The 13,933-nt window shown below is 46.1% G+C and overlaps 1 protein-coding gene across 4 annotated transcripts in view; it reads left to right on the top strand.

The window, feature by feature from the left end:
• Positions 1–903: 903 nt before the first annotated feature.
• LOC140741682 (transcriptional regulator QRICH1-like) overlaps positions 904–13,933 on the top strand; it is a 65,226-nt gene continuing 52,196 nt past the window's right edge. For 3 of the 4 annotated variants that reach the window (XM_073071954.1, XM_073071955.1, XM_073071957.1), the window contains exon 1: positions 904–1,065. The gene's annotated coding sequence lies outside the window, so the exon portion shown is untranslated. Of the gene's footprint in view, positions 1,066–1,308; positions 1,401–13,933 lie in introns of those variants that run through there. The other variant, XM_073071956.1, reaches the window with a different exon arrangement.

Raw genomic sequence — 13,933 nt, 5'->3', positions numbered from 1 at the left:
CAGGATAGAGGGGGCATCCATCTAAAACAGAGATTCGGAGAAATTAGTCAGAGGTTGGAGAATCTGTGAAATTTGTTACCACTGACAGCTGTGGAGGCCAGGTTGTTAAATGTATTTGAAGGCAGACATTGATAGGTTCTTGATTGGACACGGCATCAGAGGTTACAGGGAGAAGCCGGGGAGTGGGGCTGAGGAGAGGAGAAAAAAGAATCAGCCTTGTTTAAATGCAGAGCAGACTCGATGGGCCAAATGGCCTAATTCCGCTCCTATGTCTTATGGAAACACCAATGATTTAAAGGGAATCTGAAGGGCAGCATTTCCACGTAGAGGCAGTGATGGAGGCAAGTATGATTACAACATTTAATAGAGGTACAGGAGATTGAAAAGATTAAGATTGAAATGGTGTAGATGGGACCCACTCAGCTCACGTTGTGGCTGGCATTAGTAAATTGAGCTGAAGAGCTTGTTCCATGCTCTCTGAACTCAGAGGAGACTTGCTGTAGTTTTGAAGAATAATACCAGGATAATATCATGATTCCAAGTTTTGTTAGAGAAACGGGAGCATGTGGCTTCTTAAGACTGGAGGAATAAAAGCAAATACGGGTCTGAATGGTCTCATGTTACGATGGGTAGGTCTAGTATGGCAGGGAAGAGGCTGAATGGTCTCCTGCTAGTTCGGCGGGGACGGGCCGAATGAACCTTCTCTAGTGTGGGTGATGGTCCCCTGCATTTATAGTGGCGGAACCATGCTAGTACGAGTACAGAAGGGCTGAATTGCCCCTTGCACTCGGCCCTTTAAGAAGCGCCAGGTCGACAGCAAAGTATCGCGAGGCTTGCGCGGGCGTCAGCGCCGATTGGGTGGGGTGCCGCGGGCGGCCGATGCGGATTGGATGAGGGTTTTGGAGGGCGAGGATTGGCTGCGGCGGGCGGGCTGTAAGATGGCGGAGTGGGCACTTTAGACGGACGGAAACACAATAAGAGGGCGGGCGGTGGACTGTGCGGGAACTGTGGCGAGTGAGCGGTGCGGTGCGGTGGGTACCGGGACACTACGGCCGGTAGGCTCAGGTAAGGCTAGTCCGGGCAGTAGGACGTCGCCGGCCGGTGGGCGGACACTGCGGGAATGGCGGAACGGTGGCGCGGCCGAGCGCGGGCCCGAGCCTCGGGCTCTTCTATGGCGCGGGATCCAGCAGCGGGGCCACGGGCGGGAGGCCGCGCATTCCTCGGACGCTCACGGGCGATGCCTGTAGATGCTACGTTTTAGCGCGCTCGCTCCCTCTAAGCCACGGCGCCTGTTTGCGTGCGCGTTCCCGGCTGCACGACGCGCTGACGCCGACCCGGCGGTGGAGCGGCGGCGGGGCCCGAGAAACGGTGGCTCGGTGATAGGCCGCGGGCCTCCCTCGGTGAGTGGCTGCACCTCCTCTCCCGGGCCAGGCTGCAGGTCAGGGAGGGGCCCTGAGTCTCACTTAGAGGCAGATGCGGGTAGCATTCCCCTCACTGCCTCTGAGGCCTCTCCTTCGCCCCACGCCCCCTCTCCTCTATTTTCTCCCCCGCTTTTTTTCCTCTTCTCCCCTCTCCTTTCTCCAGCCCCGTTCTCCCCTGGAAATGGTCCCTATCAGAATCATGAAGCACCGCACCTCACTTGAAATGTCATTAATCTCAAATGTTAACTCTGTCTCCTTTTCATAGACGCTACCTGACTTGCTGAGTATTTCCAGCATTTTCTGTTTTTCTTTCAGGTTTTGAGCAGCTGTAGATCTGTTCTTAATTATTAGTTGTTCACATGTCACTTTCTGTCATTCCTACAACCCCAGCTCTGAACACCTGCTGAACATGTCCTACACCCCAGTGTATCATAGGCCCTACACTCATAGCTCCCATTTTCATCTGCACTCCAACAACCTTCACACTTCCCTGTTTTCTGTTGTATTCTCATTTGTGTCAGAATAATATGATAGAATTTTATCGTAATATGATGGAATTCTCCCTGATAATTGAGAAGGATAAGCTAAAGTCAGATGTATTGGTACTACAGTGGAGTAAAGGGAATTGCAGAGGCATGAGAGAGGAGCTGGACGAAGTTGATTGGAAGGGGGCAGTAGCAGGGATGTTAGCAGAATAGTCATAGCTGAAGCTTTGAGGGCAGTTTGGAAGGCTCAGGATAGATAGTATTCTAAAGGGAGGATGAGGTAATCAAGGGAAGAAAAAGACAGTATAAAAGCAAATGAGTGGACATCTAATAGGGCAAAAATTAGTGGGAAGTTAGAGGATTGGGAAGCTTTTAAAGAAGTAGCTAAAAAGCAGTAAGGAGAGAAAAGATGAAACATGAAAGGGATTTGGCTAATGACGTAAAAGAAGTTACCAAAGTCACATGCACCACGGTAGCAGAGTGGTTAGCACAGGGTTATTACAGCTAGGTGGGTTGGAGTTTGGAGTTCAGTCCCGACATCCTCTGTAAGGAGTCTGTATGTCCCTCCCAGTGAAATGCATGGCTGTCTCCCATTTCTTCCCACTGTCCAGGAAGTACTGGGTAGATGAATTGGTCATTGTAAATTGTCCTGTGATTAGGTTGAGTTGTCATGGGTTGCTGGTGGTGCAGCTCAAAGGACTGGAAGGGCATCTGAAGGCCCGTTACCTGACTTTAGTGGTTGAAAAGATGCTGGAGTTTGTTATGAGAGTTTGGGGTAATTGGGTACATATGATAAAGTCAGTTTTGGATCCTTAAGCAGAAACCTTGCCTGTCAGATCTGGAATTCTTTGAGGAAATAACAGGCAGGATATGCAAAGAAGAGTCGTGGATGTTGTTCATTTGGATTTTTAGAAGGCTTTTGACAGATTGCTTAACAAGGTAAGATGCCCATGGCATTACAGGAAAGATAGGAACATGGATAGAGGGTTGGCTGCTGGTAACCAGTGGTGTTTTGCAAGAGTCAGTGTTGGGGCTGTTTCTTTTCACATTATTTGTCAATGACTTGGATGACGGAATTGATGGCTTTGTGGCCAAGATTGCAGATAATTTGAAGATGGGTGGAGGGGTAGAGAGTGTTGAAGCAGCGAAGCTACAGAAGGACTTGGACTAGGAGAAACTATGCAAAGAAGTGGCAGATGGAATACAGTGGAGTGTACTCTGGTAGGTATCTCCAATTCAGTGAGATGCCCTTGTCTTTTCCTCTTATTATCATGTTCTTGTGCTTCTGCCATTCCTAGAACACAGAACAGTATAGCACATTACAGGCTATTTGGCCCATGATGTTGTGCTGTGCTTTAACCCACTTCAAGATCAATCTAACCCTTTTCTCCTACATAGCCCTCCATTTTTCTGTCATCCATGTGTCTAAGAGTCTCTTAAATGTCCCTAAAGTATTTGCTTGTACCACCACCCACAACCACTCTGTAATAAAAAAATAACTACCTCTGACTTCAAACTGTCCTTGCAATCATCTTAAAACAACACCCCTTGTCCATTTCTGCCTTGTGGCTGTGTACTCAATTGATGCCTCTGGTCTTGTGCATTTCTCACATTCTCCTGTGCTCATCAGTGTCCCCACTCTGACCATCAGTGCATCTTGTAATGTAGAATTGGAAGTGGGATGTGTGACCCCAAGCCTGCTTGGATATTCTGTGGCCTCTTCCAACACCTTGCTCTTTCCCACCTGACAGCATGGCAGACAGGAGCTTAAGTGAGGTGGTCACACCTGAGATGTTGTAGTTCGGGGGGGGGGGGGGGCAGGGAGAGTGCTGTGAGGAAAAGCAGAGGGAATAGGCAGAATGCACAAACCCATCGCTAACAAGCATCTTGTTTTAGACGGTTGGGGGGAGATCTCTTTTTGAGAAGAGCTGTGTTACAAGGACTGGCTCGTACAGTGGTTAAAGTTGGAGACGAGGAGAACTGTGCTGGGGGAGAAGGGGAGGGATTGGCATCAAATAAGTCTGTGTGGCTACAAGCAAAGCTCCATAGTGGTGCATTACCTTCCTGGTGTCACTATCAAGGATGACTCCAATTGGTTGCAGAACATTGAGGTGGAGGGTGAACAGCCACACGTACCAAAGAGTGAATCTAGGGAGTTAGAGCAGAACCTCGGTTTGTCGTCTCTGGGTTACTCTCTGTGCTCCAGACACTCTCACAGTTAAGGACATGTCAAACGAATGTGTGGCTGAGGAGCTGGTGCAGGGCAGAGATTACCTGTATCAGAGGAATAGAATGTAGACCAGTACAGTACAGGCCCTTGTGCTGACCTTTTGACCTACCAGGTGTTCCCAACCTGGTGTTCAAGGACCCTTTGCTTAATGTTATTGGTCCATGGCATAAAAAAGTTGGGAGCCCCTGTTCTAACCCTTCCCTCCCACGTAGCCCTTCATTTTTCTTTCATCCATATGTCTGAGTTTATTAGATGTCCCTAGTCTGCCTCTACTGCCACAGAAGAGGTTAGAACACAACGGTGCACTGAGGCCCTAAGTCCCACAACGGCTGAGCACAATGCCAAATTAAACTAATCCCTTCTGCCTGAATGGGAGCCATCTCCCCCCATTCCTGTACATTTACAGGCCTTTCGAAAGCCTCTTAAATGCTACAGTTTTATGTCTCTCTGTCACCACTACTCACTGTGTATGTTGCAGGCACCTTGAGACTTTCCCTGCAGTATTCTCTACTGTTGGACATCTTTGCCCTGGGGTATTGGTCTTTAATTTATTCTAGAGAAGCAATAGAGAGCAGGCCCTTCCGACCCTTTAAGCCTCGCCAGCAACCCCAATTAACCCCAACAGGATGATTTGCAGTGACCAGGTGACCTATTAATGGGCTGTGGAGGAAACCCTTGTGCACTTGGAAAGGAATGTGCTTACAGAGGATGCCAGAATTGAACTCTGGCACCCCAAGCTATGTAGTTCATGTCACATATACCAAGATACAGTGAAAAGCTTGTCATCAGATCATTGAGGTACAACAATAACAGAATGCAGAATAAAGTATAATAGTTACAGTGGAAGTGCAGTGCAGATAAACAATAAGGTGCAAAACCATAACGAGATCGAGTCCTTATCTTACAACAACTGGTGGGATGTGCTTTTGGGCTTTTGTATCTTTTGCCTGATGGGAGAGGGAGAAGCGTGAATGTCTGGGGTGGTCGTGGTCTTCAGTTACGCTTGCCACTTTACTGAGGCAGCAGGAAATGTTGGCAGTTTATGGAGGGGAGGTTGGTTCCATTGATGTGTTGAGCTTTGTCCACAATTCTGCAGTTGTGCGCAGTTGCCATATGTTGCTTTCTGTGGTGCAGCAATAAATATTGGTAAGAGCTGATGGGGCCGTGCTGAATTTCTTTAGCCTCCTGAGGCACTGGTGAACTTTCTTGTCTGTGGTTAGACCAAGACAGGCTGTTGGTGATGTTCAGTAACAGGAACTTGAAGCTCCCAAACTCAACACCATTGATGTAAACAGGAGCATGTGCACAGTCCTCACCTCACTGAAGATTCTCCCCCCCCCCCCCCCCCCCCCCCCCCCATTAACATTTGAAGGAAAAGGTTGTCATGACATCATGTCAATAATCTTTGTCTCCTTCCTGTACTCTGACTCATTGCTATTTGAGTTACGGCCCACTACTAATGGGAGGCTATTAAAAAGTAGAGCTTGGGGCAAGTTTGGCAGGATTGATGACTGATATAGATGCCTCCTTTTTCTGGTCAGGCCATCTATCAGGTAGAGGTACAGAGATAAAGTGAATCCCTCGAGAGTTGTAGGGAAATTAAGGGCAATAAGCTAACTGCAAATGACAAAGGAGCAGTTAGGAGCAAATGGGTGATGAGGGAAGGATGTGTATTTCTCATCTGTATTTGCTGTGTAGAAAGTTCAGAAACTCAAAGTGTTAAGGTACATGAATAAACACAGGAAATTTTTGACACTGGAGATCCAGAGCAACACACACGATACTGGAGGAACTGAGCAGGTCAGGTAGTTATGGAAATGAATATGCAGTCAATGATTTAGGCCAAGACCTTTCATCAGGACAAGGGCAGAAGTCAGAGTAACAAGGTGGAGGAAGGGGAGGAAGAAGTACAAAGTGGCAGATAATAGGTAAAACCAGGAGAGTAAAGAGTTGGAAAGCTGATAGGTGAAAGAGATAAAGGGCTGAAGAAGGGGATTCTGATGTCAGAAGACCATGGAAGAAAGGGAAGGGGGAGAAGCACCAGAGGGAGGGAATGGGTGGGCAAGGAGATGAGGTGGGGGGGGGGGGGGAGAACAGGACTGGTGAAGGAGAGGGCAATTACCAGGAGTTGGAGAAATCGATGTTCATGTTATCAGGTTGTTGGTGTCTCTGATCAGGTGAATCTCTGGGTCCTGATCAGGTGGGAAGCCAGGGAATAAATTTCCAAGGGCCTGGCAGGAATTGTATCAGTGCAGGGATACCAGAAGACTGGAGGATGGCTAAGCTGCCTGTATTTAATGCTGTGCCTACAGTCCTGGGAACTACAAGTTGGTGGACCTAAAGTCAGCAGTGGGAAAATTCCATGAGGCTTTTCTGAGCATCAGGATTTTAGTGCATTTGGAAAAGCAAGGACTTGGTAAGAGATGGTCAGCATGGCAGTGTCTCTCAAGTTTGACTGAAGTTTTTGAGAAAGATTGAAGGCTGGGTAGTAGATGTTTACATTACAGAGAGCCTTTTGACAAGGACTGGGGTAAACAAGTCTGGTGGTGAGATCTCATGGGATCCTGGGTGAGCCAGCTAATTAGATGCAAACTTTGCTTCCTAGAAGCAGGCAGAGGGTGCCACTGAAGAGTTGTTAGTAATTTTTGAGGCCTGTGATCAGCGTCAAAGGGATCAGAGATGGGTCCACCACTGTTTGGCATCTACATTAACAGTTTGGATGGCACAGTTGTTACCACGGGTAGTAAGTTTGTGGATGACACCAAAACTGAGGTGTGGTTAACAGGATCTCTGCACCAACTGAGTGGGCTAAGGGATGGCAGATGGAACTTAACCCTGATGAGTGAGGTGTGGCATCCAGGACAGGACTTGCACAGTAACTCACATGCCCTTTGGCACTTTTGTAGAATAGAGAGTTGGGGGGGGGGGGGGGTTGCAGATACATAGTTCCCTGAGCATGATGTCACAGGTGGACAAGGAGGTAATTTGGCATGCTCAGCTTCATTGGTCGGGATACTAAATACTGTAAATCATAAACATGAAGTTCTGCAGGTACTGGAAATCCACAGCAACGCACAGTCTATGGAAATGAATACAGTTGATGTTTTGGGCCAAGACCCTTCATCAGTAGTTGGGACATCGTGGTACAGCTCTATAAGTCATTGGTGAGACCACACTAGGGATGTTGAGCATAGTTCTGGTCATCCAGCTGTAGGAAGGATGCCATTAAACTGCAAAGGGTGCAGAAAAGATTCATAAGGATATTGAGGCTGCAGGTATAAGAGCCTGACCAGCTGGAACTGATTTAAGCCCATAAGATATAGGAGCAGAAGTAGGCCATTTGGCCCATGGAGTCTGTTCCACCATTCAGTCATGGGCTGATCCAATTCTTCCAGTCATCCCTACTCCCCTGCCATCTCCCAATATCCTTTGATGCCCTGGCTAATCAAGAATCTATCTATCCATCTCAGCCTTAAATGCACCCAATTACCACAGTTGCTCGTGGCAGCAAATCCCACAGATCTATAGTAATTTCTCCTCATTTCTGTTCTAAATGGATGTCCTTCAATCCTGAAGGCGTGCCCTCTTGTCCTAGACTCCCCTACCATAGGAAATAACTTTGCCATATCTAATCTGTTCAGGCCTTTAACAGTTGGAATGTTTCTATGAGATTCCCCCTCCCCACCCATTCTCCAAACTCCCGAGAATACAGCCCAAGAGTTGCCAGACTTTCCTCATACAGTAACCCTTTCATTCCTGGAATCATTCCCACGAATCTTCTCTGAACCCTCTCCAATGTCAGTATATCCTTTCTAAAATAAGGAGCCCAAAACTGCACACAAGTGTGGTCTCATGGGTGCCTTATAGAGCCTCAACATTACATCCCTGCTCTTGTATTCTGTATCTCTAGAAATGAATGCCATTCACCTTCTTCACTGACTCAACCTGGGTATCCTGCACAAGGACTCCCAAGTCCCTTTGCATGTCTGCATTTTGAATTCTCTCCTCATCTAAATAATAGTCTGCCGGTTTATTTCTTCCATGAAAGTGTGTGACCATATGCTTTCCAACATTGTATTTCATTTGTCACTTCTTTGCCCATTCCCTTAAACTATTTAAGTCTTTCTGCAGGCTCTCTGTTTTCTCAACACTACCTGCTCCTCCACCTATCTTTGTATCATTGGCAAATTTAGCCACAAATCCATTAATCCCTTGGTCCAGATCATTGACATACATTGTAAAAAGCAGCAGTCCCCTGTAGAACTCCACTGGTAACGGGCAGCCAGCCAGAATAGGATCCCTTTATTCCCATTCCCTCCTTTCTGCCGCTCAGCCTAAGCTCCACCCATGCTAGTAACTCCCTTGTAATTACATGGGCTCTTGTTAAGCAGCCTCATGTGTGGCACCCTGTCAAACGCCTTCTAAAAATCCAAGTACACCACATCCACTGCATCTCCTTTGTTTACCCTGCTTGTAATTTCCTCAAAAAATTGCATTAGATTAGTCAGGCAGGATTTTCCTTTCAGGAAACCATGCTAGCTTTGGCCTATCTTGTCATGTGCCTCCAGGTACTCTAATCTCATCCCTAACAATCGATTCCAGCAACTTACCAACGATGAGCCAGGAACCTTAGTGGTGAGATAGTAGAGCTATATAAAATCAGGTGGAACATAGATAAATGGATGGTCAAGGTCTCTTTTCCAGGTAGGAGAGTCAAACTAGAGGAATTGATTTAAGGTGAGAGGGGAAAGATTGAAAAAGGACCTGAGGGGAATCTTTCATCATGACCGGTATCTGGAACAAGCTGCCAGAAGTGGGCAAAATTACAATTTTAGGAGGGATTAAATCAGATGTACAGATATGGCAGGTGAGACTAGGTTAGATGGGCATTTGGGTCAGCATGGGTGGTTTGGGCCAAAAGGTCTGTTTCCTTGCTGTATCTTTCTTTAGTCCTTGATTTTCTTCTGTCAAAAATCAGCTTCCAGTCTTGGCTGTATTTGATGACTGATAGTCCCTGCTGCTTGCAGTAAATATCTAACAGTAGTAAATCAAGGCATCTGGACTTGCTGTATTGTCTGGAAGACATTTCACCACTCATCCAAGAGGCTTCTTCAGTTCTGATCCATGGTGGGTAGTTTTCCGGTTTATAAACTGAATTTAAAGGTATAGCAATCAGATGAGGGTTGTTAAAAGTCAAAGGTAATGAGAGGGTCATTAGTCTTTGCATGAATGGTGGTGAAAAGTCTTGTGGAGACACGGGGTAGAGATGATGGGACTACATTGTAAGTAGCTGATGGGTGGTGTCGTATCCACCCCTTCTGCTCAGGGATGGGTTTTCCAGTTTGACAAAGAAGACTTACCTAACCCCTCTCTCACAACCACTGGTCCAAAATGTGCACTTTGTTATCATCAAAGGAGTGTCCCTTTGATAACAAAACCTCTTCTAGACAACACAACAAGTCCATGACTGAGAACTTCCATAGACAAGTCTGCAGTAAAGAATTGTGAAGCTTCACAAACCCATAACTGTACCCCAGTTCTGTATCCCCCCCCCCCCCCCGAGTGAAACTTTCAGTGTCTGTTAAGATGCTCAGAATTTCATTTTGACAATATAAAGCTTCACATTTGACATACAAGTCCTATCCATTTTGTCCTGGGCAGCCATTTGTGTTTTTGCTGATACAGTTTTATAAAGTCGCCTTGTATTTGAGAATGAGGTGCCAGTGTTGTGCTGTGGCTGGTCTACTAGGATAGTCATCTTTGCATGTATAAAAGGATAAGAGGCCAGTCTGAGCTCTCAATACCTTGTCCAGTATGTCCCACATCGATTTGCCTGTCTTTAGTTGCATAAAATCTGCAAGTGTCTCAATTTAAAAAGAGCGACATGGCACAGACAGTAGGTAGGGATTTCGCAGTTCACGTCATTGTCTGAATGGTGTGATGTTTAGAGACCCATTCCTCAGAATGGGTGAGGGTGCTGTCACCCATCTGAATTTTATTTTGGTTTTAAGTATCTCCTGACATTTTTTTCCAACCCCTAAAAATCCTTGTGATGCGGTGAGTAAGATGTCATCTTCACAGTTCTCACCCAGCGAGAGTGTCTTACCTGGTGGGATGATGTCTTTAAACTTTCATCTTGCTGGAGAGTCTTGCACAGTGGAGTGGTATCTTTGTTGTAAGTTCTGTGCAACTGGGATGTCAGAACTTACACCAAAGCTAATGAGGGCTGGTTGACATAGTAACCAGCAGTTTAGCAGGAGTAAGCCTCCGTATTCCTCAAACCTGCTCTGACACTGTTTTTGTAACTTTGTGTTCCTATCAAGCCCTGATGAGTTTTCACCCCTTGCTCATCAAAATATCAATTTTACTCCCCCTTTCTGTTTTTGACCTTTTGACAATGAAAATGCCAAAGAACCACAACCTGCCTGAAACAAAATTCAGTTTTGTTGTGTAGGAGAGTTCATATTTCTAAATAGCATTAGTCCTAAACCAGGGCTTCCCAAACTCTTTTATGCCATTGAGCCCTACCATTAACCGAGGAGGCTGTGGACCCCAAGTTGAGTCCTCTGTCCTAGACTACAATGCTGACACGACCCTCAGAATCTTGTGTTTCAATCAATTTGTTAAGCAAATGCAGTCCTGGCCTGTGCAAGCTTTCTTCATGAGACAATGTGTCCATTGTCGGGATTCGTCTAACTTCCTGAGATGTTTCCAATACCTTGGCATCTAACTACACAGCTTGATACAATTTGCTGTGCTCCAAATGTACACTCACCTGTGCCCTATATAACTGAGACATAACCTACTTTTGTATTCCATGCCACTTGCAATAAAAGATAATGATGTTCGCATTCCTAATTACCTGGGGTACCTGTATGTAGACCTTTGCAGTTCTGGATGAAATACCTGAATCCGAGCTTTGTAATTTCTCACCAATTAGATAAAGAGCTGATTTCTCCTCCTCCCCCCCCCCCCCGTTCTGGGTCCAGTGTTAGTTGTAGTGGATGGCCATGTTGTCTTTAGTGCCTTGTCATGCCCTTTCCTCTCCATGAAACATTGTAATACTGTCTTCCTGGCTGTTGTACCTCACTCTAGATCTCATTTGCCCAGTCCACCAGAGGTGATTTTGCATGTTAGTTCGCAATGTCCCTGTCTCACCAGGGTATGACTTGTTTAGTTTGCCTACTGAAACTGAATACTGGGGTTCTAATACCCTTCCCTTGGACAACACTGGTGACGTGGAGAGGGGAGACTTGCAGCTTGGGCAGCTGCCGGTCTTCCATATTTAAAAAAAAACACCTTGCCCAGGCTTGCACCCTGAAAACTTTCCAAGGTGCAAATCCATGGCCTATCGAGACTAACAAAGACCTATACACTGGGGGTGTGGCTGCAGTCACATGTAAACAGCTACTTGGGCCATTAGTAAATTCATTCTTTGCATCTGTTTATTTGGAAGACAGATACAGTGTGTATAGAAGTGAGGCAAAGCAGCATCAACTTCATGGACCCTGTACAGATTAGAGGATGAGGTGTTTCCTACCCTGAGGCCAATGAAGGTGGATGAATCACCAGGGCCTGACAAGGTGTTCCTTTGGATGCTATGGGAGACAAGTGCTGAAATTGCTAGGGCCCTAGCAGAGATATTTAAAACATCCTTGGGGACAGGAAAGGTATCAGAGGATTGGGCAGTAGCCAGTGTTGTTCCGCTGCTTAAAAAAGGCTGTAAGCCGAAACCAGAAAATTATATGCCAGTGAGTTTGACATCAGTTGTGGGAAGTTATTGGAGAGTATTCTAAGGGACTGATATAAAAGTATTTGAATAGATATGGTCTAATTAAGCATGGGCAGTGTGGCCCATGGTCATGTCTAACCAATCTTAGATTTTTTGAGGAAGTTATCAGAATCAGGTTTAATATCACTGGCATGTGTCGTGAAATGTGTTCATCAGGAAGTTGAATGAAGACAAAGCAGTGGATGTTGATGTGGACTTCAGTAAAGCATTTGACAAGGACTCGCGTGGGAGGCTGGTCAGGAAGGTTCAGTCACTTAGCATTCTGGATGAGGTAGTTAATTGGATTAGACATTAGCTTTATGGGAGAAGCCAGAGTGTGGTAGTAGAGGGTTGCCTCTCTGACTGGAGGCCTGTGACTAGTAGTGTGGCATGGGGATCAGTGCCTGGTCCTCTGTTTGTCATTTATATCGAGTTGAGGATGTGGTTAACCAGATCAGCAAATTTGAAAATGACACCGATTAAAGGTGTAGGGACAGTGAGGAAGGCAATCCGAGGGATCTGCATCAGCTGGAATAATGAGCTGAAAAATGACAAATGGAATTTAATGCAGCCAAGTGCGAGGTTTTTAGGACCAAACAGGACAGGTCTTATACAGTGACTGGTAGGCCAACGAGGAGTGTGGTAGAACAAGGAGATCTAGGAATTTGGGGAGTGGTGGAATTCATTGCAATGGAGGCCAGGTCACTGAGTATATTTAATGTGGGGGTTGATGGGTTCTTGGCCATGAGAGAATTGTGAACAGACATGATCGGCTGAATGGCCTAATTCTGCTCCCGTGTCTTGTGGTCTAATCAAGGAAATGTTGAAAACATTAATGCCAGTGCTTGAGCAATCTCACTGACTTTACTTTTCAAACCATAGCCTGAAGTCCATCTGGACTGGGCCATACATGATGCACTCAGAAGAAAAAATGTTTAAACCATGTTGTATGTTGAGCTGCTGTAGCTAATGTGTTTAAATTGATGTTATAAACCCAGCACACAGAAAAGCTCAGTCTGCACTTTGGCACATGGCTGATGTGGCTGTGAACTCCTCTGCACCTACCTGCCTTTTCCCCCATAACCCTTAATTGCCCTACTGTGCAAAGATCTACCTAATATGTATTTACTAAAATAGCCTCCACTGCTTCATTGTGCAGAGAATTCCACAGATTCACCATTCGGTGGGGGGGGGGGGGGGGGGAAGCAGCTCCTCCTCATCTGTCCTAAATCTACTCCCTCGTATCTTGAGGCTATGTCCCCTAGTCACCTACCAATGAAAACAACTTTCCTGTCTCTATCTTGTCTATTCCTTTAATAATTTTATAGGTTTCTAGAAGATCTCTCATTCTTCTGAATTCCAGCGAGTACTGTCCCAGGCAACTCAACCTCTTCTCATGTCTAACCTCCTCATCTCTGGAATCAACCTATCAACCTGGTGAACCTCTTCTGCACCACCCCCAAAGCCAGTATATCCTTCCTCAAATAAGGAAACCAGATCTGCAAGCAGTATTCTGAGTGCAGCCTCACCAGTACCCTGTACAGTTGCAGCATCCCTCTAGCAATGAAGGCCAACATTCCATTTGCCTTCTTGATAGCCTGCTGCACCTACAAGCCAACCTTTTGTGATTCGTGCACAAGCACTCCCAAGCCCCTCTGCACAGCAGTATGCTGCAATTTTTTTTACAATTTAAATAATAATCTGCTCTTCTATTTTTCCTTCCAAAATGGATGACCTCGCATTAACACCATTGTACACCATCTGCCAGACCCTTGCCTACTCACTTAACTTATCCATATCTCTCTGCAGACTCACCGTATGTTCTGCATGATTTGCTTTTCCACTCAATTTAGTATCATCAGCAAACTAAGATACACTACAGATTGTTACTGAATATCATGAACAGTTGCAGGCCCAGCACCAACCCCTGTGGCACACCACTCATAATTACCAACTGGAGTAACACCCATGTATCCCAACTCTTTGCTTTCTATTAGACAATCCTCTATCACCCCCAACTCTATGC

This window comes from Hemitrygon akajei, chromosome 19 (genome assembly GCF_048418815.1).
Source record: "Hemitrygon akajei chromosome 19, sHemAka1.3, whole genome shotgun sequence".
Taxonomy (NCBI): domain Eukaryota; kingdom Metazoa; phylum Chordata; class Chondrichthyes; order Myliobatiformes; family Dasyatidae; genus Hemitrygon; species Hemitrygon akajei.
This window is presented reverse-complemented; position numbering and strand designations above follow the sequence as displayed.